This window comes from Hemiscyllium ocellatum, chromosome 25 (assembly GCF_020745735.1).
Source record: "Hemiscyllium ocellatum isolate sHemOce1 chromosome 25, sHemOce1.pat.X.cur, whole genome shotgun sequence".
Lineage (NCBI taxonomy): Eukaryota > Metazoa > Chordata > Chondrichthyes > Orectolobiformes > Hemiscylliidae > Hemiscyllium > Hemiscyllium ocellatum.
The window spans coordinates 31,285,251-31,312,677 of NC_083425.1; the positions used below are offsets into that span (position 1 = coordinate 31,285,251).

At 41.9% G+C, this 27,427-nt stretch overlaps 1 protein-coding gene across 1 annotated transcript in view; it reads right to left on the bottom strand.

Moving 5' to 3' along the window:
- LOC132827975 (alpha-1,6-mannosylglycoprotein 6-beta-N-acetylglucosaminyltransferase B) overlaps window positions 1–27,427 on the bottom strand; it is an 860,566-nt gene that overhangs the window by 719,726 nt on the left and 113,413 nt on the right. The gene's annotated exons all lie outside the window — the stretch shown is intronic.

Here is a 27,427-nt window from a genome sequence, read left to right on the forward strand (position 1 = left end):
TCTAATCTAAAATGTTTGCCAGAATTAGAGATCAAGGGTTTAAAGAGAATGAAGAACTGAAGGAAATTAGTTTTACAAAGGAAGTTGTGTTGGAGAAATTAATAGAAATTACAGATGACACCAAATTGGAAGTGTCGTGGGCAGTGATGAAAGTTACCTCAGATACAATGTGACCTTGATCAGTTAGTCTAATGGGTTGAGGAGTGGAAGATGGTGCTTAATTTAGTTAAATGTGAGGTGCTGCATTCTGAGTCGTAAGGTGCTGTGGAGTATTGATGAACAAAGAAACCTTGGAATGCAAGTTCATAGTCCCTTGAAAGTGGAGTGGCAATAGATAGTTTAGGAAGTGTTTGGTATGCTTCCATATATTGGTCAGTGCATTGAAGTATAGGAGTTGGGATGTCATGTTGCAGTTGTACAGGACATTGGTTAGGCCACTTTTGGAATATTTTGTGCAGTGCTGGTCTTACTCCTATTGGAAAGTTGTTATGAAGCTTGAAAGGGTTCGGAAAAGATTTACAAGGATGTTGCCAGTGATGGAGGGTTTGGGCTATAAGGAGAGGCTGAATAGGCTGGATCTATTTTCCCTGGAGCATTGGAGGCTGAGGGGAGACCTTATAGAGTCTTAGAAAATCATGAGGGGCATGGATAGGGTAAATAGATAAGGTCTTTTCACAGGGAGAGGGAGTCCAGAACTAGAGGCCATAGGTTTAGGGTGGAAAGAGAAAGATTTAAAAGGGGCCTAAGGGGCAACATTTTCATGCAGCAGGTATGCCTAGATGGATGAGGAAATAGTGGAGGCAGGTATAATTACAACATTTAAGAGGCATCTGAATAGGTATCTGAATAGGAAGGGTTTAGAGAGATATGAGCCAAATGTTGGCAAATGGGACTAGATTAGGTTAGGACATCTGGTCGGCATGAAAAAGTTGGACCAAAGGATCTGATTCCATACTGTACATCTCTATGACTCTATGATTCCAAATGTTGATAATTCCCCAGGACTTGATATATTATATCCCAAAATATTGGAAAAGGTAGCTATGGAGACAGTGGATGCATTTGTGATCATCTTTCAAAATTCTCTAGATTCTGAATGGTTTCTGCAGATTAAAATATTGCAAATGTCACACCATTATTAAACATGGAAGTAAGATAGATAATGGAGAATGAAAGACCTGACAGCCTTATATAGGTAGCAGAGAATCTATTGAAAAGGTTATGACAAGTGAACACCTTTAATAATAATTTGATTAGGCATAATCGCCATGTATTTATGAATGGGAATTTTTGCTTGATGAACCTTTTGGAGCTTTTTGACCATGTTACTAATAGTATTGATAAAGGTTGACTCAGTAAACTTGGATTTTCAGAAGGCATCTGGTAAAGTGCCTGTAGGGATTCATTAGCAAAATGAAAGCACAGGGATAGGACCACACTATCGACACACCTGCTACGGATGGAATGATGTCTAGGATTTGTAGCCATTGATCTCTGTATGTTCTCTTAATAATTTTCATATTTATTTTCTATATTCCCAAAGCATTCTGACTGAAATAATGAAGTTATTAAGTTGTTTAGCTAAACAAAAATGAACCACACTCAAGAAAAATTGAAAAACTGGGTCACTTCCACAATGGACCCGACTGCGTAGAAAACTGCATGCTGGGAATTCTCAGTTGTATCCACATGAAGAACGCACATTCTACATTACAAACTCAGCAATGATAAAATTATAATGCTTGTTAATAGCCTATTAATGGGACAGCAAGATCCTACTCTCTTAGACATTAATGACATCCTTCCAGCTCCATAAAATGATGGACATGCAGAAAATCACATCTGCTGGGGATGGGGCAGGCTCATATAGTGCACTTCTGCTGATGGCTGAAGAAACTAATCCTTACAACCAGATTCTCACAAATGCTGTATATGAAATGGTCATCTCATGTTATTGTAGATTGTTGTTGTTTTCAGTGCTGGCCCCTATAGCCACTGATAGTCATGGCGGTGTCATTTTTCTAGGTCATTACCTAGTATCTCACTGCATCAGGGAAAAAGTGAGAACTGCAGATATTGGAAACCAAAGTCTAGGTTAGAGTGGTGCTGGAAAAGCACAGCAGGTCAGGCAACATCCGAGGAGCAGGAAAATCGACATTTTGGGCAAAAGGCCTTCATCAGGAATGGAGGTAGGGAGCCTCCAGGGTGGAGAGATAAATTGGGGGGAGGGGGGGTTTGGGGCTGGGAAGAAGGTAGCAAAGAGTACAATAGGTGAATGGGGGTGAGGATGGAGGTGATTGGTCAGGGAAGAGGGTGGGGAAGGTAGCAAAGAGTACAATGGGTGGATGGAGATGGGGATGGAGGTGATAGGTCAGAGGGGAGGCAGAAGCGGATAGGTGGGAAGGGAGATTGGCAGGTGGGACAGGTCATGAGGACTGTGCTGAGCTGGAAGTTAGGAACTGGGGTAAGGTGGGGGGAGAGGAAATGAGGAAACTGGTGAAGTCTACATTGATGCCCTGGGGTTGAAGTGTTCTGAGGCAGAAGATGAGGCGTTCTTCCTCCAGGCACAGGTAGAAATGGAGCGGCGGTGGAGGAGGCCCAGGACCTGCATGTCCTCGACAGAGTGGGAGGGGGAGTTGAAATGTTGGGCCATGGGGCGGTGGGGTTGATTGGTGCAGGTGTCCTGGAGATGTTCCCTGAAGCGCTCTGCGAGAAGGTGTCCAGTCTCCCCAAAGTAGAGGAGACCGCATCAGGAGCAACAGATACAATGAATGACATCGGTGGATGTGTGGATGAAACTTTGATGGATGTGGAAGGCTCCTTTGGGGCCTTGGATGGAGGTGAGGAAGGAGGTGTGGGCACAGGTTTTGCAATTCCTGCAGTGGCAGGGGAAGGTGCCAGGATTGGTGGGTGGGTTGTTGGGGGGCATTGACCTGACCAGGTAGTCATGGAGGGAACAGACTTTGCAGAAAGTGGAAAGGGGTGGGGAGGGAAATATATGCTTGCTGGTGAGCTCTGTTTGGAGGTGGCGGAAATGTCGGCGGATAATGCAGTTTATGCGAAGGTTGGTAGGGTGGAAGGTGAGGACCGGGGGATTCTGTCCTTGTTACGGTTGGATGGGTGTGGCTTGAGGGCGGAGGTGTGGGATGTGGACGAGATGGGTTGGAGGGCATCTTCCCTTGGAAGGGAAATTGTGGTCTTTAAAGAAGGAGGCTATCTGGTGTGTTCTATGGTGGAGCTGGTCCTCCTGGCAGCAGATACGGCAGAGGTGAAGGAATTGGGAATACAGGATGACATTTTTGCAGGAGATAGGGTGGGAAGAGGTGTAATCCAGGTAGCTGTGAGAGTCAGTGGGTTTGTAAAAAATGTCAGTGTCAAGTCGGTCGTTATTAATGGAGATGGAAAGGTCAAGGAAGAGGAGGGAGGTGTCAGAGATGGTCCAGGTAAATTTAAGGTCGGGGTAGAATGTATTCGTGAAGTTTATGAACTGCTCAACCTCCTCACGGGAGCACTAGGTGGCGCTGATGCAGTCATCAATGTAGTGGAGGAAGAGGTGGGGTATAGTGCTGGTGTAACTACGGAAGATGAATTGTTCTACAAAGCCGACAAAGCGACAGGCATAGCTGGGGCCCATACACGTGCCCATGGCTACCCCTTTGGTCTGGAGGAAGTGGGAGGATTCGAAGGAAAAATTGTTAAGGGTGAGGACCAGTTCAGCCAAACGAATGAGAGTGTCGGTGGAAGGGTATTGTTGGGGACATCGGGAGAGGATGAAATGGAGGGACATCCAGTCCTTCTACAGCTCCATCCACCCATTGTACTCTTCGCTACTTTCCCCCACCCTCCTCTCTCACTTATCACCTCCATCCCCATCCCCATTCACCTGCTGTACTCTTTGTTACCTTCCCCCCAGCTCTCCCCACACCACCACCACGGCTTTCCGCCCCCGCCCCAATGAATCTCTCCACCCTGGAGGCTCCCTGCCTATATTCCTGATGAAGGGCTTTTGCCCGAAACATCGATTTTCCTGCTCCTCGGATGCTGTCTAAACTGCTGTGCTTTTCCAGCACTACTCTTATTTAGACTCACTGCATCAGGTGGCGTCTCTTTCAGATTCACTGACAATCCCTGTAAATGACTGCACTTATCAAAGATTACCCTTCACCATCTGTTTTCCAGGGGTGTAACATGACAGCAAAGAATGGTTGTCCAAAGGTGAAGGATGACATTGAAGCCAATCTTTCGTCTTACATTTTGTTAAATAATATATTCAAACTATACATTCCAATTCAACCACACACTGTTTCGGTACAAGTCTGTATGTATGTGCTTCAGATATTTTCTAATCACCTGCTTATGAGATTGTATGACACACCTCTGGGGCATGTGGGACTCGCTTGAACTTGAGATACCTGGCTCATTGGTAAGGAGCTGAAAAATGTGTTGCTGGAAAAGCACAGCGGGTCAGGCAGCATCCAACAAGCAGGAGAATTGACGTTTCGGGCATAAGCCCTTCTTCAGAAAATTCCTGAAGAAGGGCTTATGCCCGAAATGTCGATTCTCCTGCTCCTTGGATGCTGCCTGGCCCGCTGCGCTTTTCCAGCAACACATTTTTCAGCTCTAATCTCCAGCATCTGCAGTCCTCACTTTCTCCTCATTGAAATTTCAATGCACCAGTTGCTCTGGAAGCTAGATTTAAAGCTTATTTAGGCATTGTATAGGTATTAGAGATAAAGTATTTACATTTAGAACATGTTTCTTTTTTATTCCTGCATTGATGTTTGCCAATTTGGTGCCTATTTTATTTTTCCAATTCTACTCTCAAACGCTAGATCTCCTTGTCTCCAACCTATTAAATTATTTTTTTCCATCATATTTATGTACTTTAAGATGGTGGAGAAGCAAAAGATATTATAGTCACAATTACAGAGACTTTTTATCCATTTTGACTTATCGTGGCTGCTCTGGCTCCTTCTCCAGTACTAGATCCTGTGGCAAAGTTTCCCCTCTTGTAGACAGAGTACACCTTGACAACTTTCCCATTATCTGTTAAATGCTAATGTTGTCATTGTACTGGAAAGCTTGGCCATCGGTGTAGCTAATTTCGGACTATACATCTACAGTACTGTTGGGGGAATGTTCTGATTTCTTGGTAACATGGAAAGTGAGGAGAAAGTGAGGACTGCAGATGCTGGAGATCAGAGCTGAAAATGTGTTGCTGGAAAAGCGCAGCAGATCAGGCAGCATCCAAGAAGCAGGAAATTCGACGTTTCGGGCATAAGCCCTTCAACATGGAAAGTGAATCAAAATACTGAATGCTGGAAGCTGTGGTTCTAGGATCCTCAGGAGAACACCAAGATGAACAACCCACTAAGTTCTCCTCGCTGAAGATGCTTTCTCATGCTTCAGCATTGTCTCTTTCACTGATTTCTCTCCCAACAGGTGTCTGCTGCTAGCTCCTCCTTTATTTTGGGTATTACATTGCTGTACAGACATCTTATGTACTTTTAGCGTGCTTTTGCCTCATTTTATGTTTAGCCATCTTTTTAGACTCCCATCTGAAAACTCAAATTTATTCTTTTACAATCAATATCCTCCTCTACTTTTTCTCTCCAACCCCAGTTGGTCTCCTGTCATGTTCTGTATCCAGTTTAGTTGTTTACATTTTTGTAAATCCGTCTCCCTCCCTCCTCACTTCACTACCTCCCACCCACTCACCATCACCAAACTACTTGTGTAAAGTGTTATTTAACATCTCATCCTTTTTGAAAATTCAGCAAGGTTATCCATTAACTCAACACCCACAGCCTGAGGAAGATGAACTAAGCTCAAACAAATGTCACTGGGGTTACATCAAGGAATCCATCTGTACATAAAAGAGAAATATTAAGTCCCCTTTCAGTGGAAATTATTTTGACCTTCCATGGAATTTGTTTCAATATTTGGGGTAAATATGTTAAAACCCTTTTCTTAATGGCACTCCATTTTACTTCCATTTATGTTATGACTTTAGGTTCATCAAGGAAATGTGAAATTAAGAAAAATTCTTTGTTTGAGGGTCAACCTTCATTCAAATTCAAGTCTAGCATCTAATTGAAACAAACAGGTCACGTACCATAAAAATCAATTATGTGTATAGTTGATAGCAGCAAACACAATTACAATTACAAACAGCTTCAAGGAACATAACCATTACAGCCATATTCACATTGTGATTGATTTAAAAAAAAGAAATTGATAACCGTATGCTGCCACCATCTTAGAAATTATACAGAGAATACCCTCCCTAAAGAGTTATAGAAATTTGTGATTTTTATGAAGATTTGTCACTCAGGTTGCGGTTCAGGTTGTAAGTTTGCTCACTGAACTGGAAGGTTTGTTCTCAGATGTTTCATCACCAAGCTAGGTAGCATCATTAGTGGGCCTCCATTGAAGTGCTGGTGCACTGTCCCACTTTCTAGCTATGTATCTTGGTCTGTTATGGTGGGTTATAACACTTGCAGGGTTCTTTTTCTGAGAGGAGAAAGTGAGGACTGCAGATGCTGGAGGTCAGAGCTGAAAATGTGTTGCTCGAAAAGCGCAGCAGGTGAGGCAGCATCCAAGGAACAGGAGAATCGACGTTTCGGGCATGAGCCCTTCTTCAGGCCTACTTCAAGAATTCCTGAAGAAGGGCTCATGCCCAAAACATCGATTCTCCTGCTCCTTGGATGCTGCCTGATCTGCTGCGCTTTTCCAGCAACACATTTTCAGTTCTTTTTCTGAGAGGTTGGTAAATGAGGTCCAAATCAGTGTGTTTGTTGATGGTATGCCAGTTTGGATGCCAAGCCTCTAGGAATTCCCATGCTTATATTTGTTCAGCCTCTCCCAGGATTGATGTATTGTCCCAGTCGAACTGGTGTCCCTCATTGTCTGTGTGTAAGGGTACTAGTGATAGTTGATCATGTCTTTTGGTGGCAAGTTGGTGTATGTGTATCCTGGTGGCTAGTTTCCTGGAGTCTGTCTGATGTAATGTTTGTTGCTACCTGGAGTAGTCTGTTCTTCATTTCCGAGATGTCATCAGTGTATGGTAGTCACCCACAATCAATTGTACTACATACATGAATGCGTCAGGAAACAGGTATAATCATGATGTGTCAAATATAAACCACCTCGCAACACCCCACAAGCCAGAAGAACAGCAGAACAGAATGGCTGCAGAATGTTACAAGAAATGATAAATGATGCTCACAACCGATTCCACAGATATGAACAGGAAATTTCATGCCAAAAACCTCTGTACACCAAAGCAACTGACCAGGGATAGACAAATATACTAGAACGAACCATCAACACTAAACAACAGCAGGCCAAGATAAAGAAAAGATTAGTTCTACAAGAAAAAAATGGACAAGGTCGCACATAGCAATACATGGACAATGGGACGGTCTCCACCTGAACCGATCCGGAACCAGTGTTCTGGTGAACAGGATAAATAGGGTGGTCACTAGGACTTTACACTTGTGAGTCGGGAGGAAGGGAAAGGGAAAGTAACAGGGAGTATGGTGTCAAGTAGAAAGATAAGCAGCAGGTTAGCATGTGTGCAGGGTTTAAGTTTGAGGCAGACTAGGAATGAAGCAAAAAGGAATGATAACTTAGGACATATTACTAGAGGTGATGGAAAACATGAGGATAAGAAAATTAGCATTAAGGTGCTTTATCTGAATGCTCATAGTATTCGTCACAAAGTAGATGAATTGACAGACCAAATCATCGTGAATGATTATGACGTGGTAGGCATTGCAAAGACGTGGTTGCAGGGGGTTCAGGACTGCCAGTTAAAAAGGATTTACAACTTATCGAAAAGACAGGGAGGTGGGCAGAGGGGGCGGGCTTGCCTTGTTAGTTAAGAATGTAATTAAATCTATGGCACTGAATGATATAGGGTCAGATGATGTGAAGTCTGTGTAGAAAGAGTTGACGAACTACAAAGGCAAACAAACCATAATGGGAGTTATTAGATTAGACTTACAGTGTGGAAACAGGCCCTTCGGCCCAACAAGTCCACACCGACCCGCCGAAGTGCAACCACCCATACCCCTACATTTACCCCTTACCTAACACTACGGGCAATTTAGCATGGCCAATTCACCTGACCCGCACATCTTTGGACTGTGGGAGGAAACCGGAGCACCCGGAGGAAACCCACGCAGACACGGGGAGAACGTGCAAACTCCACACAGTCGCCTGAGTCAGGAATTGAACCCGGGTCTCAGGCACTGTGAGGCAGCAGTGCTAACCACTGTGCCACCGTGCCGCCCACAACACGTACAGACCTCCCAGCAGCGGTCAGGACCAGGGGCACAAGATGTACCCGTAAATAGATAGGGCATGTCAGAAAGGTAAGGTCATGGTGATCATAATATAGTCGAGTTCAGTCTGCAGTTTGAAAGAGAGAAGGCAAAATCAAACGTAATAAATGTAATAGTGTTACAGTTAAATAAAGGTAATTTAGGGGCATGAGGGAGGAACTGATGAAAATCGACTGGAAGCAGAGCCTCGTGGAGAAGGCAGGAGAGCAATAATGGCAGGAGTTTCTGGGAGTAATTGAGGACACAGTACAAAGGTTTATCCCAAAGAAAAGAAAGATTATCCGAGGTGGGGGGGATGGATTAGACAGCCATGGCTGACAATAGAAGTTCAGGAAATGTATCACAGAAAAAGAGAGCCTATAAAGTGGCCAAGAGAACTGGGAAAGCAGAAGATTGGGAAGACTACAAAAGCCAACAGCGGAAAACAAGGAGAGAAATAAGGAAGGAGAGAATCAAATATGAAGGTAAACTAGCCAGTAATATTAGAAATAATAATAAAAGTTTCTTTCAATACATAAGAAACAAATGAGAGGCAAAAGTTGAAATTGGGCCATTCCAAACTGATGTAAGAAGGCTCGTGATAGGAGATAAGGAAATAGCTGAAGAACTTAATAAATATTGTGTCAGTTTTCACTGTGGAAGAAATGAGTAATATCCCAACAATTAAGGAGAGTCGAGGGGCAGAGTTGAGTATGGTAGCCATTACAAAAGAGAAAGTGCAAGAAAAGCTAAAAGGTTTAAAAATTGATAAATCTCTGAGCCCAAATGGGCTACATCCTAAAGTTCTGAGGGAGGTGGCTGAAGAAATAGCAGAGGCATTGGTTGTAATCTTTCAAAAATTACTGGAGTCAGGGAAAGTCCCAGATGATTAGAAAATTATTGTTGTAACCCTCTTGTTCAAGAAAGGATCAAGACAAAAAATGGAAAAATAGAGGCTGATTAGCCTAACCGTGGTTGTAGGTAAAATTCTAGAATCAATCGTTAAGGATGAGATATCTAAATTCTTGGAAGTGCAGGGTCGAATTAGAACAAGTCAGCATGGATTTGGTAAGGGGAGGCAGTGCCTGATAAATCTGTTAGAATGCTTTGAAGAGGTAACAAGTAGGTTAGACCAAGGAAACCCTGCAGATGTTATCTAACTAGACTTCCAAAAGACCTGTGATAAAGTTCCTCACAGAAGCCTGCTGAACAAGGTGAGGGCCCCTGGTGTTCAAGGTGAGCTACTGGCATGGATTGAGTATTGGCTGTATGATAGAAGACAGATAGTTAGGATAAAAGGTTCTTTTTTGGAATGGCAGCTAATGACAAGTGGTGACCCGCAGGGTTCAGTGTTGGGGCCACAGGTGTTCACTTTATATATTAATGAACTGGATGAAGGGGCAGGGGGCATTCTGGCGAAGTTCGTCGATGATACAAAGTTTAGGTGGACAGGCAGGTAGTCCTGAGGAGGTGGGGAGGCTGCAGAAAGATTTAGACAGTTTAGGAGAGTGGTCTAAGAAATGGTTGATGAAATTCAATGTGAGAATATAGGCATGAACTATTTCTTGAATGGTGAGAAAATTTATAAGGGATCTGGAAGTGCTAGTCCAGGATTCTCTAAAGGTTGACTTGCAGGTTCATTCCATGGTTACGAAAGCAAATGTAATGTTCTCATTTATCTCAAGAGGGTTGGAACATAAAAGTAACGATGTGCTACTGAGACTTTGTAAAGCTCTGGTTAGGCCCCATGTAGAATACTGTCTCCAATTTTGGGCCCCACATCACAGGAAGGACATATTGGCACTGGAGCGTGTCCAGCGGAGATTCACACGGATGATCCTGGAATGGTAGGCCTAACATACAATGAATGGCTGAGGATCCTGGGATTATATTCATTAGAGTTTAGAAGGTTGAAGGGAGATCTAATAGAAACTTACAAGGTAATGCATGGCTTAGAAAGTGTGGATGCTGAGAATTTGTTTCCATCGGGTGGGGATACCAGAACCCGTGGGCACAGCCTTAGAATTAGAATGTCAATTTAGAACGGAAATGAGGAGACATTTCTTCAGCCAAAGAGCGGTGGGCCTGTGGAATTCATTGCCATGGAGCACAGTGGAGGCCGGGCGTTAAATGTCTTCAAGGCAGAGATTGATAAATTGTTTATCTCGCAAGGAATTAAGGGCTCTGGGGAGAGTTCAGGTAAGTGGCGTTGAAACGCCCATCAGCCATGATTGAATGGTGGAGTGGACTCCTATGTCTTATGGTCTTATAGTCTTAACATGGGCAATTCAGAGACTTGGATAAAGAACCTGTCAGACGGACCACTCACAGAGACGGAAAAAGCCGTCCTCGTGCGAGGGATGAACTTCAACCACAGGGATGTGGACAAAAAGGAATTCTTAACAGCACAGAATCCACCCTGAAAGACAACTAACCTACTGAAGAAAACCAGCAGGCCATCAGGCAGAGAAGAGCACCAACACAAAGATGAAAATAAGAAGGGGATACTCTCAACACACAGGAAAGGAAAGCTCTGGAAGTACGTAGAAAAGCCAGAAATATTGTAATCCTACCAGCAGACAAAGGGCACATGACTGTCACCCTGAACAGAACACATTATATTGAAAAAGCAAACACGCTACTTGTAGATACTGACGCATACCAACAGGAGGTGATGGGCCTGACTCCACAGAGAGAAAACTGTATTCCAGCAATACTGAGGACACTCCACAAGACAGGTGAAACTAACAAGATGGACCTTCAAAGGATCCAACATATCCCATTTCTACGGATTACCAAAGGTATACAAACCACCCCCCACCCCCACCGCCACCCCCCCCCCCCCCCCCCGGACTCATAGTCTCGCTTCCTGGCACACTGACATACAGACTAGCAAAGGAACTGCAATGCAAACTGAAATGCCTAGTAGAAGACTCACACCACTCCATCCACTCCACCCAGGAATTCCATAACATGAAATACACCGAGGTAGAGGACGACGAGGTCATGGTTGCCTTCGACGTGGTGGTCCTATTCCCATCAAAAACATCACCCTAGCCAAAGAAACACTGGTCACACTACTAGAACCAAGGACACAAACACCAGACAGCACCAACTCCATCAGCCAGGACAGCATCCTCAAACTACTAGACCTGTGCATCATAACCCACTTCAGCTTCAATGACAAGACCTACAAACAAATCAACAGGACAGCCATGTGATCAGCATTATCAGGATTCTTAGCAGAAGCAGTTACGCAGAGGTTGGAACGAGCAGCTCTCCACACGATCCAGCCCAAACTTTGGATCTGCTATGTGGATGACACCTTTGTCATCACAAAATGGAACACATAAACAACATCCTTACTGGTAAAAAGTTCACCAAAGAGGAAGTGAACAACAAAAAACTCCCTTTCCTAGATGTCGTGGGCGGCACGGTGACACAGTGGTTAGCACTGCTGCCTCACAGCGCCTGAGACCCGGGTTCAATTCCCGACTCAGGCGACTGACTGTGTGGAGTTTGCACGTTCTCCCCGTGTCTGCGTGGGTTTCCTCCGGGTGCTCCGGTTTCCTCCCACAGTCCAAAGATGTGCAGGTTAGGTGAATTGGCCATGCTAAATTGCCCGTAGTGTTAGGTAAGGGGTAAATGTAGGGGTATGGGTGCGTTGCGCTTCGGCGGGTCGGTGTGGACTTGTTGGGCCGAAGGGCCTGTTTCCACACTGTAAGTAATCTAAAAAAAAAATCTAGATGTCACAGTAGAACAAAAAGCCAATGGAGAGTTCCAGATCAACATCTACAAGAAAGCGACACATACAGGCCAAATACTCAACTACAGGAGCAATCATCCCAACACTCTCAAACAGAACTGCATCAGAACATTATTTAAATGAGCCACAACACACTGCAGCACACAGGAACTACAAGATGCTGAAGAAAAACACCTATATAAAGTATTCAAGAACAACAGGTACCCAATAAACACAGTCTACTGATTCTTACACAATAAATCTAAACATGAGGACACAACATGCCCAGAGTCTCTAGCCACATGACCATACATTAAAGGTATCTCGGAGATAACGACCAGACTACTCCGGTCCCTTGACATCATGGTAGCCCACAAACCTACCAACACACTGAAACAACTCTTGATGAATCTAAAAGACCCTGTACCAACAACCAGCAGAACAAATGTCATATACAAAATACCCTGCAAGGACTGCAACAAACATTACATCAGACAGACTGACAGGAAACTAGCCACCAGGATACACAAACGCCAACTTACTACCGAAAGACACAACCGACTATCACTAGTATCTTTACACATAGACAACAAAGGGCTCCAGTTCGACTGGGACAATGTATCCATCCTGGGACAGGCTGAACAAAGACACTCATTGAAATTCCTAGAGGTCTGGCATTCAAACATCAACAAATACATCAATTTGGACCCCATTTACCAACTTCTCAGAAAAAGAACTCTGGAAGTGATATAACCCATCACAACAGACCAAGATACATAAATATTAAGTGGTACACCAGCACTTCAATAGAGACTCACTGGTGATGTTACTCTGAGAACCAATCTACCAGCTCAGCAAGAAAACTTACAACCCGAGTCATAGAGATTATTGCAAAGATCGCAGACTGTTCCTGAATTGTTATCAGATGTTCACCTGTAACTGTCTATTCTGATCCCATCTACCTGTCCTATCCATCATTCCTGGAGTTAATATCAATTACATACACATTTGAGGAATATAATACACTACCTTGATAATTGTTTGTATAAAGCATGTTCCAGCAACCAGCTATAAAATAAAATCCAAATTTTCATTCATTTTTCCAGCAATAATACTGCATTCATGTTCTCAACTCAAAAAGGGGTGCTTAAAACCAATCATAGTCCAAAATAATCTCTTTGATATGCTTTGAGGTTTTGAACATAAGAAATACAGGCAGAAGGAGTAGACCATGTGGCATGGCAGGATCCTCACTATTTAACCCAATTAGAGCTGATCTTGGGCCCAACTCTACTTTCACATATATCCCAATGAGAGAAAAATCTTTTTATTCTCATGCTCCAATTCCCTTGCAAAAAAAGGGTCAACATTGGTTTGCTTTGTAATTGCTTGCTGTATCAAGCATGCTGACCTTTAGTATCTCTTTTTTTTTAGATTAGATTAGACTTACAGTGTGGAAACAGGCCCTTCGGCCCAACAAGTCCACACCGACCCGCCAAAGCGAAACCCACCCATACCCCTACATTTATCCCTTACCTAACACTACGGGCAATTTAGCATGGCCAATTCACCTGACCCACACATCTTTGGACTGTGGGAGGAAACCGGAGCACCCGGAGGAAACCCACGCAGACACGGGGAGAACGTGCAAACTCCAGACAGTCAGTCACCTGAGTCGGGAATTGAACCCGGGTCTCAGGTGCTGTGAGGCAGCAGTGCTAACCACTGTGCCACCGTGCCGCCCACTGTGCCACCGTGCCGCCCACAAGTACATGCAAGTACATCTTGTACAAGTACATGCAAGATCTCTGAACATGAACAAGTCTCATGCCTATTGTCTACTTACTGAATTAGTCTGTACTTCTTGGATGCTTCATTATGACCACCCAATAGTTTTAATTCAAACCTAACTTTGTTACATTTACTCTCAATGTCTCAGTGCCAATTGCTGATCCAGTTATGTGTGAGGCAGAGAAATCCCATTGGTTCTACCTGTATGAGATTAAAGTTCGCACAACTATTACAACTACTGCCTTTGTTACGAGCTCAATATATTGGTCAATGTTCTATCCAACAGTAGAATTAGCATTACTTACTTCATTTTCCAGAGGGTTGGTTAGCTCAATTTGCAATTTCTTTTAATTTCAAAAACATCTTTTATTTTTTACATCTTTATATACATTCACAGTCACTAAAGTAGTTCGGTTCTGTACAGAAGCATACAAAGAGCCTAGCAAACATTGCAACTCTAACGAACAAACAAACCAAAAACATTTCTTACTTATACAAGATTATACTTATATATATTTAAGACACCTGAAGGGTCTGATAACTGAACGGGCCCTCACTTAATTTTGGCAGAAAGACCTCACTTTCCCCACTGCATGTTGGCAGCAGCTGCTCTAAGCTTTACTGTGTCCCTTAACATATAGTCCTGGACCTTGGAAAGTACCCATCTGCAACACTCTGTCAGGGTCAACTCCTTGCTGTGGAAAACCAAAATATTTTGGGCAGATAAAACAGTGTCTTTCACTGAGTTAATGGCCCTCCGGGACAGTTGATGTTTGTCTCGGTGTACGTCCGAGAGAACAGACTGCAGAGCACTATATAATCAGAGCTGCTTGGGATAAACCTCAATACAAACTACCACATCTTCGTTTGCAAAGGCACGTTCCAGAAGGAGATGGCTGACAGTATCTACCCACTCCCACAGTTGCTTGGAAGCAGTGTGCGATGGTGCCAACAGTCCAGACAAACATATAAAATGACATCAATAACATTAGTTTAATTCCCAGACTAATGGTTACCAAAGTTTCTCCTTCGCATACTCTCCTGAGGCATGGTGACCCTCAGTTAAAACCACCTTTTATCTCTTTCGAATGAGAGTGCAGCCCTGTGGTCTGGTAAGATAATGGCAACTTTTTAAACTTAGATTTACATTAAATTCCTTTATGTGTAAAACCCTGCATCTCATTTGCATCTTAATTACTCTTTCTATACATACTCTAAACATTAAAAGTTTAGATGCAAAAATTGGATGTGTAGCATCAGTGGAGACCACACTACAGATGCTAATTGTCCTTCTCGGACTGAATGTACTGCCTCTACATTTCCAGAGTCGCCTGTATATCCGACTGCCTGATGCGAAGAATTATCTCCTCCATAGGGCAGCAAGATCCAGTTGTATTTATCTCCTTCAATCACTTGATACCATGTTCTGCAAGGGAGACAAGAGAACACCAAAGAGAGTGTTGTTCTGTGCTTTGTTGATGTGCCTTCCATAACTGGTGATATCTAAATGTAGTGAGAAATGGATGTGAATTTAGCAGCATTGAATGGGGTGTGAGGGGAAGGAAGTATCTAGATGTTATACCTGACTCTTGACTGCCAGAACCAGTGCTGGGTGCATGATGGGGAATGAGCAGTGTAAGGGAACAATGGATAGGAGTTATCATGAAGATGTGCTCACTGCTCTTGACCACACATGAGGTAATTAAACTTCTTGTGTCACTATTTCCAGAAAATTGGTTCCAGGCACTCAGAGTTGTCCTCCCTTGGCACGAGCTCCCAATCCCTTTTAATAGTTTTGAGGGTCTTCTCAAATTATGAAATTATTCCTTGAGTTCATGTCAACCACTGAAGACATTGATCCTGAAGGCGTGTCTCTTCCTCAGAGGGAAGGCATGTTCCATCTTCCTCCTTTACAGGAAAAGCATGGAACAACAGCCTTGGGTAATTCTGTGCAGTTTCCCTTTAAGGGTAGAAGATGGCTAAGCCATGTGAGTTCTTAGCATAAACAGCCATGAGTCACTTGACATAATACTAAAATCCGGTAAGTGAGGTAACAGCTCAAATTACCATGGTGTCTCTGTTATACCTAGCACAGGTTGATCATGAATTAGGTCCCCTGAGCTAGGATACTAATTTGAAATGACTTTCACCCATATCCTTCTGGATTTCAGGTGCCTAATTCTCCACTCCCTATTAAGAATCTTTCCCTTTAAGATTTATTGTCTTTTACTGTTCATTTTTTGAAAACCTCTTTTTTTAATTTACTTGCCGTTGCAACTGATATCTATCTGGTTTCTCTACTACCGCCCTGAAAGCTTTGTCTTGCTGCCATTCTCTTGATGCCAGCAGCATATTCAATACCGTTCTACTTTTATCTAAATCCAAACCAGCCATATAACTGAAAAACAACACAAAGAGATTGCAACAATAACACCAAGAGCACATCAGTCCCTGCATAATCCCAGGTGAATGATTTTGATGAATTGGTACAGTTCATTATGAATCTTATGTGGTGTCATGCTGCTGATAGGGCTTCACAAAAAATTTTAGAACATTTTCATTATAGGAAAGGCAGTGTGCATTCTGTTTTTTTTCTTTTGCCCACAGCAATTTCATTACACAAAGTTACATAATAGAGTAGTACTGGTTATATAAAGGTGAAAGTGGGTATGCAGATGCTGGAGATTACAGTTAAGAGTAGAGTAGTGCTGGAAAAGCACAGCAGGTCAGGCAGTATGCAAGGAGCAGGAAAATCGATGTTTTGGACTGGTTTTATAAAGCAGAGTGAACTAGTGCAATGTTATAAGCAGGAAATTCTCAACCTCAAAAAAAAGTGATTTGCCGCTGTTATATTGAACTTTGCAACATTCTAATCTGGGTGAAGGCCCAATTAGCAATTATTTTTTCTTTATTAAGAAAAGCTCACTAGATTGCAGTGCACTATATTCATCTAGGAAGGAGAATAAGATGATAGGAGTATTGAGTCAAAGTGTGTGCGAAGATTTGTAGCTCGGGTGCTCGTTGTTGTGGTTCTGTTCGCCGAGCTGGAAGTTTTTGTTGCAAACGTTTCGTCCCCTGGCTAGGCGACATCATCAGTGCTTTGGAGCCTCCTGCGAAGCGCTTCTTTGATGTTTCTTCAGGTATTTATAGTGGTCTGTCCTTGCCGCTTCCTGTTGTCAGTTTCAGCTGTCCGCTGTAATGGTTGGTATATTGGGTCCAGGTCGATGTGTTTGTTGATGGAGTTTGTGGATGAATGCCATGCCTCTAGGAATTCCCTGGCTGTTCTCTGTCTGGCTTGCCCTATGATAGTGGTGTTGTCCCAGTCAAATTCTGTCATATTGAGTCAAATCCTGTCAATAATTTGTTTTTCTCCCTATATCAGTTCCCAAGTTGCGATGTTTTGAAAGCAACTAGCATGGGCAATTATCGACTGACTTGAATTTCCACTGAATCAGAATTCAATAAAGGAATAACAGAGCTTCCATTTACAAGCTCGATACCAGAAAAGTCTCTTGCATGTTGAGAGAAAATGTATTTCTGGGGACGTGCATACTCACAAAGAAATGTCTGCTTTTATACATTCTTAAATTCATCTCAGCAAGTAAATGTTTAAACTGATTTGGTCCATCTTTCTTAAAAACAACTTTGGGCTGATACCAACATATTTGCTGTGCTTCAAGTGATATTTTCCCACATTATAGGACATGGAGGTCTTATAAACAGATAATGCAATGGAAAACATTTACAACTCGTGCATCTATTGTATATCAAACTCACTGTAGCCCTGAGTTTCATGTTAGTTATGGGTTGTTACATTGTCTGTTCAGAATACTGGAATAACATTTCTAATGATGTTTGGAAAGTCTTTTTACTTTCGGTTAGATTCTTGTCTATAAAGATGTATTTCAGTTTTATGGATTTCCCATATAATTGTCTGATTAGCAATATGGCAATGATGCATTGAATATGTATAAGCAAGGATGTCAGTAAAAATTATTACATATATGCTGACAGCTTCTTACCTGTGTGCTACATATATTGTCTGTGCTTAAATGATTGCTGAATAAATATTAATATGCTGAAAGGCTTGTTATCAACTGCCTTTCAAATCACAGAATCCTTACAGTGTGGAAGCTGGCAATTTGGCCCATCAAATTCAAACCGACCCTCTCAAGAGCATCCTACGCAGACTAACGCCCTACCCTGTACCTTGCATTTCCCATTGCTAATCTATCTAGTCTGCACATCCGCGCACACTATAGGCAATTTAGCATGGCCAATTCACCTAACCTGCACTTCTTTGAGTGGTGGGAGGAAAATGGAACACACAGAGGAATCTCAGTTAAAAATCACACAACACCAGGCTACAGACACACACATACAGATGGATAAAGACCCACATGCACACATATATTTTGTGGGGTGAATTTGTACTTGCAGAGTTACATTGCACTTTGCTCAAAAACTGCACACATTCATGTAGAACTCTGGGCTCAAAAACTGCATGAATCAATGTAAAACTCTGTTATCTCACTTTTTAGATTATAATCAATCTAAACATCAGGTCATAGACAGAGAACACAGGGGGCTAACACCTTCAACATATTGTCTAGCTATCACCATTGTTAACAGCTAATCCAAGAATGCAACTTTTAAAAAAAGGTTTTGTGATTTACACATGAAAGAAGTGAAACTATTACTGTATTCTAACAGATGAAATGCTTAACAGACATTCAATTTTTCAATGTATAATTTCAGTTACATCACATTGCAAATTTTTGCTATAAATTCTGTGTTACGATCGAGCCTTCCACTATCACCAGATGAAGGAGCGTCGCTCTGAAAGCTAGTGTGCTTCCAATTAAACCTGTTGGACTATAACCTGGTGTTGTGTGATTTTTAACTTTGTACACCCCAGTCCAACACCGGCATCTCCAAATCAAGAGGAAACTCATAAACACAGGGAGAATGTGTAAACTTCACACAGCTGTCAGAGGGTGAAATCACTGTGAGGTAGCAGTGCTAACCACTGAGCCACTGTGCACCCCTAAATCAAGGACTGCAGTCACTGGCTCAATTAACCCAGTTGATTAGATGGCTGGTTTGTGATGCAGAGTGATGTCACCAGTGTGGGTTCAATGTCTGCACTGGCTGAGGTGACTATGAAGGACTGCCCTTCTCAACTTCTCCCCTTGCCTGAGATATGGTTACCTTCAGGTTAAATCACTACCTCTACTGAGAGAGCAGATTATGGTGACTTCACTTCATGGTGGTAATTTCAACTGCTCTGCCCATTAGGATTTCTGTGGAGCTGCACAAGTCTTTCCTGTTAAAATTCTAATGAAGTAATTTGTAAAAGGCTGAACTGGTACAGGTGATCTGGTGTTGGTTCTCCTTATCAATGCTGGCCTTTGAGAGAGCTGGTTGCCAAGTTATTGAAAGTGTTCAACATATTCCAGAGTCTCCCTTTCAACATTTTTGGGATATGGATAAATTTGATTGACCATGTCTGGGCTTTGTTTTTGGTATCATCCAAGGACAGGCAGAGTTCTCTTGTCTGCAGAATTGAGGAGCTTGAGAATGGCATGAATGGCAATACTGCTGACCATCTATGTCTATGGTGGTGAGATTGGTTTTGGCACAAAGGAGAGTGAAGGTTGAAGAAATTCTGTCTAAACAGGTTTTAATTCTTAAACAAAAAGGACGTGGATATTTGACAAGGTGAATAACTACTGGATTGTAAAGAGAATGGGGGCTATCATACAGCCTTTCTCGTCATCATTCCTAATTTTGAAACATATAACTCAAATCTCCCACTCATATAGTTGCAGTCATATCACCGTGAAGCATTTGCAAGATTGGAAAAAAGTTTCTTGGACATCAAATTCTTGGGAAAGGAATCCAGAACTTTGTGATTCACTAAATCAAATGCTTTGGGACAAGTCACCAAGGCAATAAAGACTCCGTGGAATTGCTGTCAACTTTACTTGGACTTCCTGGGAATAAAAATCATTCAGAGAAGCCTGAGGAATGTTAAAAGCTTTTACAGAAGAAAGCAGTTCAGGAAAAAGCATGTCAGAACTTCCTCTGGTGACAAATGGAAAATTATCATGATAGTTCCCACACCATGAGTTATTACTCTCTTGAAGATATTTATAATTGCCACGTTCCTGAAGTTGGGCGCTGGTGTGAGTGGATGGAGTGGAGGTGTTGTCAGGTGTTCTTTTTCCTCCTGAATTCATCCAATGATTTCATGGAGGCTCGATTCAAGGATCTCAACTGGAATACAATCAGAATTCCAAACTTTTTAATTTTTCTTTGCTTAATACAGCTTAATATGGATATTGTTAATCCATAGGTTCTGCAATGGGGTCTGCGTAAAACCTGGTGAGTAACAACTGTCTGAATGGATTTATGGTCGAGGAGTTGTTGGGAATGGTTGTGGCAGCTTTGATATATGGCACTGTCGTTCTTATATCTGCACTACACAAGTGCCAGTCCATGACGATTTCCAACAAGTGAGAATATAAACGTTGCCCCTTCATATTCAAAAGCATCACAACTACTGAGTGCTCCACTATCAGTATCCTGGGGTTACAATTGTCCAGAAACTGAACTGGACAGCCATATAGACACTGTGGCTACATGAGCAAGGTCAGAAGCCTAGGAATCCTTCAGTGAGTAACTCACCTCCTGACTCCATAAAGCCTGTCCACCATCTACAAGGCATAAGTCAGGAATGTGATGGAATCTTCTGTATTTGCCTGGATGAGTGAAGCTTCAACAACACTCTTGATACCATCTAGGACAAAGTAATTCACTTGATTGGATCCATATCATGCCCTCCACTAACAATGCTAAGTAGCAACAATGAGTATTATCTACAAGCTGTACTGCAGAAATTCACTGTGGCTCCTTAGAAAGCACCTACCAAAGTCATAATTGCTACCACACAGAAGGACAAGGGCCACAGATAGATGGAAACACTACCACATGTACATTCCCCTCCAAGTCAACTATCGCCAAGTCGAGCCAGCGATATCCTTATTCTGCAAATCAGTAAAAAAAACTTCTGTGAGTGAAGGGGATGTCGTCTATTTTACTGTAGTCTATAAATGACTCTGGTGGCTTCAGAAATACTTTGCATGTCACGATGGTCAACATACTGTTGGATTTCTTAGGCATTATCTTCCCACTCAACATTTTATCTTCTGTCTTTAGGCATCAGTCTTGAGTTGTTGAAATGCTGTTTTCTGAACTTCGTGACTTTAGATTGTTCTGCCAGGCAATGAAGGCTCTCGTTTTTCTGCATTGTTTTTATCAGATCATCCAGAGTGTATGTTCAGAAAGAAGCATTGTGATCCTATCATTTGAGGCATCAAGACTTCACAGTGATATTGCGAATCTCATTGAGACCCACTTGACTGAGGGGGGAGGGAACCAACTTGGGATACATCTTCCACAGGAAAGGCAAAACTGATAATAATCCTCATGTCTACACAGTTGGCTTTGCTGTCTGGGATAGGATTTTGAATGTACTGCCAGAACTCACCATTTTCACATTTTCATGTCTGGCTCAGCAGGATGTCAAATCTGGTTTGATGAAGTCATCACATTCTTCCCAAAAGAAGAAAAGATCATCCTTCCTGGGGTTTTAGTGCCAGTGATGGCCATGATTTCACGATCTGGAAAGTAACAGTGGGGAAAAAATGGTGTGGGAAGAGTGGATGCAAATGGTGTCCTGTTCATGACAAAATGTGGATTAGTGGTGCTGGAAAAGCACAGCAGTTCAGGCAGCATCCAAGGAGCAGTAAAATCGATGTTTCGGGCAAAAGTCCTTCATCAGGAATAAAGTTAAAGTGCCTGAAGGGTGGATAGATCTCATTGAGACCCACTTGACTGAGGGGGAGGGTACAAACTTGGGATACACCTTCCACATGAAAGGCAAAACTGATAATAATCCTCATGTCTACACAGTTGGCTTCCCCTCCACCCTTCAGGCACTCTGCCTGTATTCCTTATGAAGGACTTTTGCCCGAAACATCGATTTTACTGCTCCTTGGGTGCTGCCTGAACTGCTGTGCTTTTCCAGCACCACTAATCCAGAATCATGATAAAATGTGGTCCACATGATTTTATTGTGAAAAAGAATTGTCTTACCCCTGAAGGACAAACACAAAACCACATGGAGGCAGCCATGATCAGAGCATTGGCACCTCCTGGATAATGTTATTGTTTGAGTCAGAGATCTAAGTGATGTCTGTATCACTCACTCTATGTGGGACATTGAACACTAACAGAGAGCTTGACTGGTAATAAACATTCACTTTACACACAGACGATACAAGAATCAATAATCCGAGGGGAAGAACATTAATGTCTCAGACACACTGAAGAGAGGTATTCTAAAAGCAGCTCACAACCAATCTGGGAATTCTTCACCTACTTCAACTTCAGGACAGTGCGATCAAGAAAAGATGTTCAGGAATGGGTCAAATCTGGTTTGATGAAGTCGTCATTTTCTTCCCAAAATAAGAAAAGATCATCCTTCCTGGGGTTTTAGTGCCAGTGATGGCCATGACTTCACGATCTGGAAAGCCACAGTGGGGAAAAAATGGTGTGGGAAGAGTCGATGCAAATGGTGTCCTCTTCATGACAAAATGGCTCTGGTAAATACCAGGATACCGACCATTAGATTCGAGCATCACTGTCAACAGATTCAAAGCAGTAATAAGCATGTAACAATGATAGTTACTTGCGTTTATATAGCATTTCTAACACCATTAAACCTCCCATATTGCTTCACATGAGGAACAAACCACAGGAAGATATAGCTTTAGGATCATAATAAAGGAGCAAAGTTTGGCACAGAAGCAGAGGAATTTATGGGTGGAATCACAGAGGTTGGGTAAAGTAGGCAGCTGAAGGCACATCCACCATAGTGAAGCAATGAAAATTAGGGATGTTCCCGAAGGCAGACATGTAGGATTGGTAAAGATTGCCAAAATAGGAAAGGTGAAAACAGGAAAAGATTTGAAAGGATGAACATCTTAAAATGAGAGATTGTTGGACCAAAGGCCATTAGGTCCAGATAGAGGATGTAGAGATTTTGTTGGGCTCAAGTTGACAGAAGTTGTGAGGTGAGAGAGCATTTGAATATTTGAGTCAGAATGGTATTGACAGGATTGTTAACTGCATCTGGGTTTTAGGTAGGGTAGAAATGTATGATATAATAAAGATGCAAGTAAGGCAGTCTCAGTGATGGTAAATTCATGGAATAGACATTCTTTTCAGGATCAGATCGGATGGCAAATTTTGAGGAATAAGCATGACAGGCAATTGACAGAAGTAGATTGGTAAGTTAGATTAAAATAGAAAATTGTTGATGAGCAATTGTGAACGTTTTTTTCAAATATTTCATAAGTTTTAACAATTTGACAGTCCGTTCAGAAGGAAAATCTCCATAAGAAGTGCTCCAATCATGGTTAAGTAAAGTGTCAAGGAGAGTATAATGTTCAAAGAAGAACTTTATGACATTGTTAGAAAGAAGAGTAAATTTTGAGGACCAAGGGGGCTATTTTATATTGTAAAAAGATGATATTTTAAAAATAATACAGAGAAAATAGAATATGAGAGTAAAGTTGTCACAAATATAAAAATAGATTCCAAGATCTTCTACTATCATGTAAAAAGGAAGACAATAGCAAAAATCAACTTTGGAAATTGCATGGGAGAATAAGTAAATAGCAGAGAGGCTAAACAAATATTTTGTATATTTCTTCACAGTGGAAGGCATAAAAAATCAGAAGTTGTAAGGAGCCAAGTATCTACTGAGGCAGAAGAAATGAAAGTAAATAATATTAGCAAAAAAAAATAGTACTAGAGAAATTAATGGAACTGAAAGCCAACAAATTTCCTGAACTTGGCATCTTATGCCTAGGGTTCTAAATGAGGTGGCTACCAATGTACTGGTTGTGATCTTACAAAATTCCCTAGCTTATAGCTTAGAAGAATAATGAGAAGTCTCTCTAAAGCAAGTAGAATTATAAAGGAATTTAACAAGATCGATGCTGGGATCTTTTTTGTTTCTGGCTTGAGAACTTGAGTTAAAGGGCATAGTCTAAGGATAATGGGGCTGTCATATCAGGAGAAATGTCTTCACTCAGCACATTGTGAATTTTTGAAATTCTCTACTCTGGAGGGCTGTAAATGCTTAGCTTGCGGATATTCAAGGCTCAGATTTACGTATTTCTAGAATCTAAAGGAGTCGAGGGAGAGGGGAACTAATTGAAAAAGTGGATTTCAAGCCACAGTTCAACTATGCTCTCGTTAAATGGCAGACAAGTCACAAGGGATCATATGATCTACACCAACACCTTGCTTATATTTCTTGACTGGGGATAGTCAGCATGGCTTTATGCATGGGAAATCATGTCTCACAAATTTGATTGAATATTTTGAAGAGATGAACTGGAAGATAGATGAAGGCAGATGGTATGCATTATCTATTCTGACTTTAGCAAGACCTTTGAAAAGGTTCTGCATGGTAGACTGGGTTAGTAAGTTAGATCACATGGGATCCAAGGGGAGTTAGCCAGTTGGATAAAAAATTAGCTTGACCGTACGAGACAGAGGGTGGTGGGGTAAACGGTTGTTGTTCAGACTGGTGACCTGGGACCAGTGGTGTGCCAGAAGGGTCCACTGTTGTCCGTCATTTATGTAAATGATTTGGATGAGAATATAGGAGGCATGGTTAATAAGTTTGCAGACAACAACAAAATTGATGGCATAGTGGACAGTGAAAGAAGGCTACCTAAGAGTACAACAGAATCTTGATCAACTGTGCCACAGGGCCAAGGAATGGTGGATAGAATTTAATTCATATAAATGCATTGTGTTGCATTTTGGTAAGACAAACAAGGCTGGCCTTATACTGTTAATGGTACGGCCCTGGGGAGTGTTGTTGAACAGAGAGAGACCTTGGGGGTGCAGGTACATAGCTCCTTGAAAATGGTGTCACAGGTAGACAGGCATGCTTGCCTTCATCTCTCAGAGTATTGAGTTTAGGAGTTGGGACATCGTGTTACAGATGTACAAGACATTGGTAAGGCGTCATTTGGAGTACTACATACAATTCTGGTCAGCCTGCTACAAGAAGGATGTTATTAAACTGAAAGGGTGCAAAACTATTTTCAAGCAGGAAGAGTTGAGTTCTAAGGAGAGGCTACATAGGCTGAGCTTTTGTCCCCTGGAGCACAGGAGGTTGAGGGGTGACCTTATGGAGGTTTATAAAATCATGAAGGGCACAGGTCTTTTTCCCAGGGAGGTGAGTTTAAAACTAGGGGGCATAGGTTTAAAGTGAGAGGGGAAAGATTTAAAAGGGACTTGAGGAGGTATTTTTCAAACAGAAGTTGATGTGTAAATGGAAAGAGCTGCTAGAGGAAGTAGTAGAGACAGGTACAATTACAACATTTAAAAGATTTTTGAACAGGTACATAGTAGGAAAGGTTTAGAGGGACATGGGCCAAATGCTGGCAAATGGGACTAGTTCAGTTTAGGGAAATTGGTCAGCATGTACAAGTTGGGCCAAAGGTCCTGCTTCCATCCAGTATGAATGCTATGGTCAGAGAGAAGGATGGAAACAATGTCTTAAAAACAAAGTTTATGACTGGGACCTAATGACTCTGATGTTCCTAATATTTTAGTGGAAAATGTTTCTGCTCCTTCAATGTTGGATATTGAACAAGCAGCATAACAAACCAGAGATTATCAAGTGGTCAAACCAACTATAGTGAGACAGACATGCAAGTGTTGAACAAGGAACGCATTATGTGCTAATGTGGTGTATGTGAACATGATGGGCTATATTGCTCATACTACAGAATTGTGACATAGCTCAGCACAGAGGGAGGCTATTCGGCCTATCAAGTTTACACCAACTTGCTTGAAGAGCAAGTTAGTTCCACACAATCAATTCTTATCCCATGACCCTGCATTTTTGTCAAGTTTTCACCAAATTGTCTTTTGAAGGCTATGCTTGAATCTGTATCCGTGACCATGTTAGGCAATGCATTCCAAATTCTAACCACTCATTGTATAACAAAGTATCTCCTCATGTTGCTTTTTGTTCTTTTGCCATTCATTTTAAATCTAGGTCCTCTGGTTATTGACTCCTCAAACATTGGAATCTCCTCCTGTTTCCTGTAATGTGGGTGTTGTTAGTGAGGCCAACATTTGTTTCTGACTCATAATTGCCCTTGAGAAGTTGGTGATGAGCCACATTCTTGTATCACTGCAGTTTGCAATAAAACTACACTCTCAGCCCCCTTAGTAAGAATTTCCAGCATTTTTACTCAGGGATAGTGAAGAAACAGTGATATAGTTCCAAATTAAGATGGTGGTGACTTGAAGAGCAACTTGCAAAAATTGGTGTTTCCAGTTATCTATTGCCTTGTTTTTCCTTGTGGCAAATGTTGCAATTTTTAAAATTCCTATGATTGGGACTTGAACCTTTTTCTGAACATACAGGCTCCGTCACCTGCACCTGAGAAAGTGGAAACTGATAGGAAGGGCCCTGCAACTCATTTCTACAAACAAAGTCTTCCATAATCATTCACTGAAAAAACGCAAACAAGGGTGCTGTAGACTGGAAAAACACTAAAAATTGTACCAATCACACACAAACTAATTCTGCAGATCTTCGAGCGATTCTAACATTAATTAGGTTCAGTAAACAAAATGACCCAGGTCCCACAATGTTAATATCATGGAAATTTACTGCGCTCTCCACTCAATTACCCCCATCAAATTAAAAATCAGTGCCTCAGAGATTCTTCATATAATTAATTTATTGTAAAACCCATGATGTAAACTCATTTGTGAAACACATCTGCTTTCCATCTGAGACATGCACAAATGTGTCAATGTAAATATGTGCATGTGAATTCAGATTTATGCAGCTATCTGCCCTTGGTAAGGAAATACTTATTTATATTCAAAGTTCCATCCAAGTACCTTCACTGGAGAAATGTGCTTATCCTCTCCCAGACCTGAGTACTCCTCACAGCCCTAACAACAGCATAACAACCCACTCATGGTGTGTAATCCGAAAGGAGATATTCTCCTTTACTATTAAAGTTGCTTTGATGCAACAATCCATTGGCTATCACACTACACCAGCACAGAACAGATTTTGTTCAGCTGAAACTGAAATGTCAAATTAACATGGTTAAAGAGGGAGTATAGAACAGTTTAATGTTTTTAGTCTCATATGGAAGCACAGACATATCCTATCTCCAGAACCTTTGGAGTGTCACATGAATTTATTGTCTTCTCCTTTATTCTTCCACCTGATAAAAACTGAAATATAGAAGACAGCAAAAGAAAACAAAAATCCAATGGGTGGATTTGATGTTCCTGACATGGGACCTGCCCAATAATTGGAGTACCTGACAATGTATCATTGCCATCAATGCCACTGGAAGCAAAATGTGCTGCCAGTGTAACAGTGAGGTCTTCACCAGCAATTATAATGGGATCCTGAGAGAGAGGGGTGAGTCGGGAG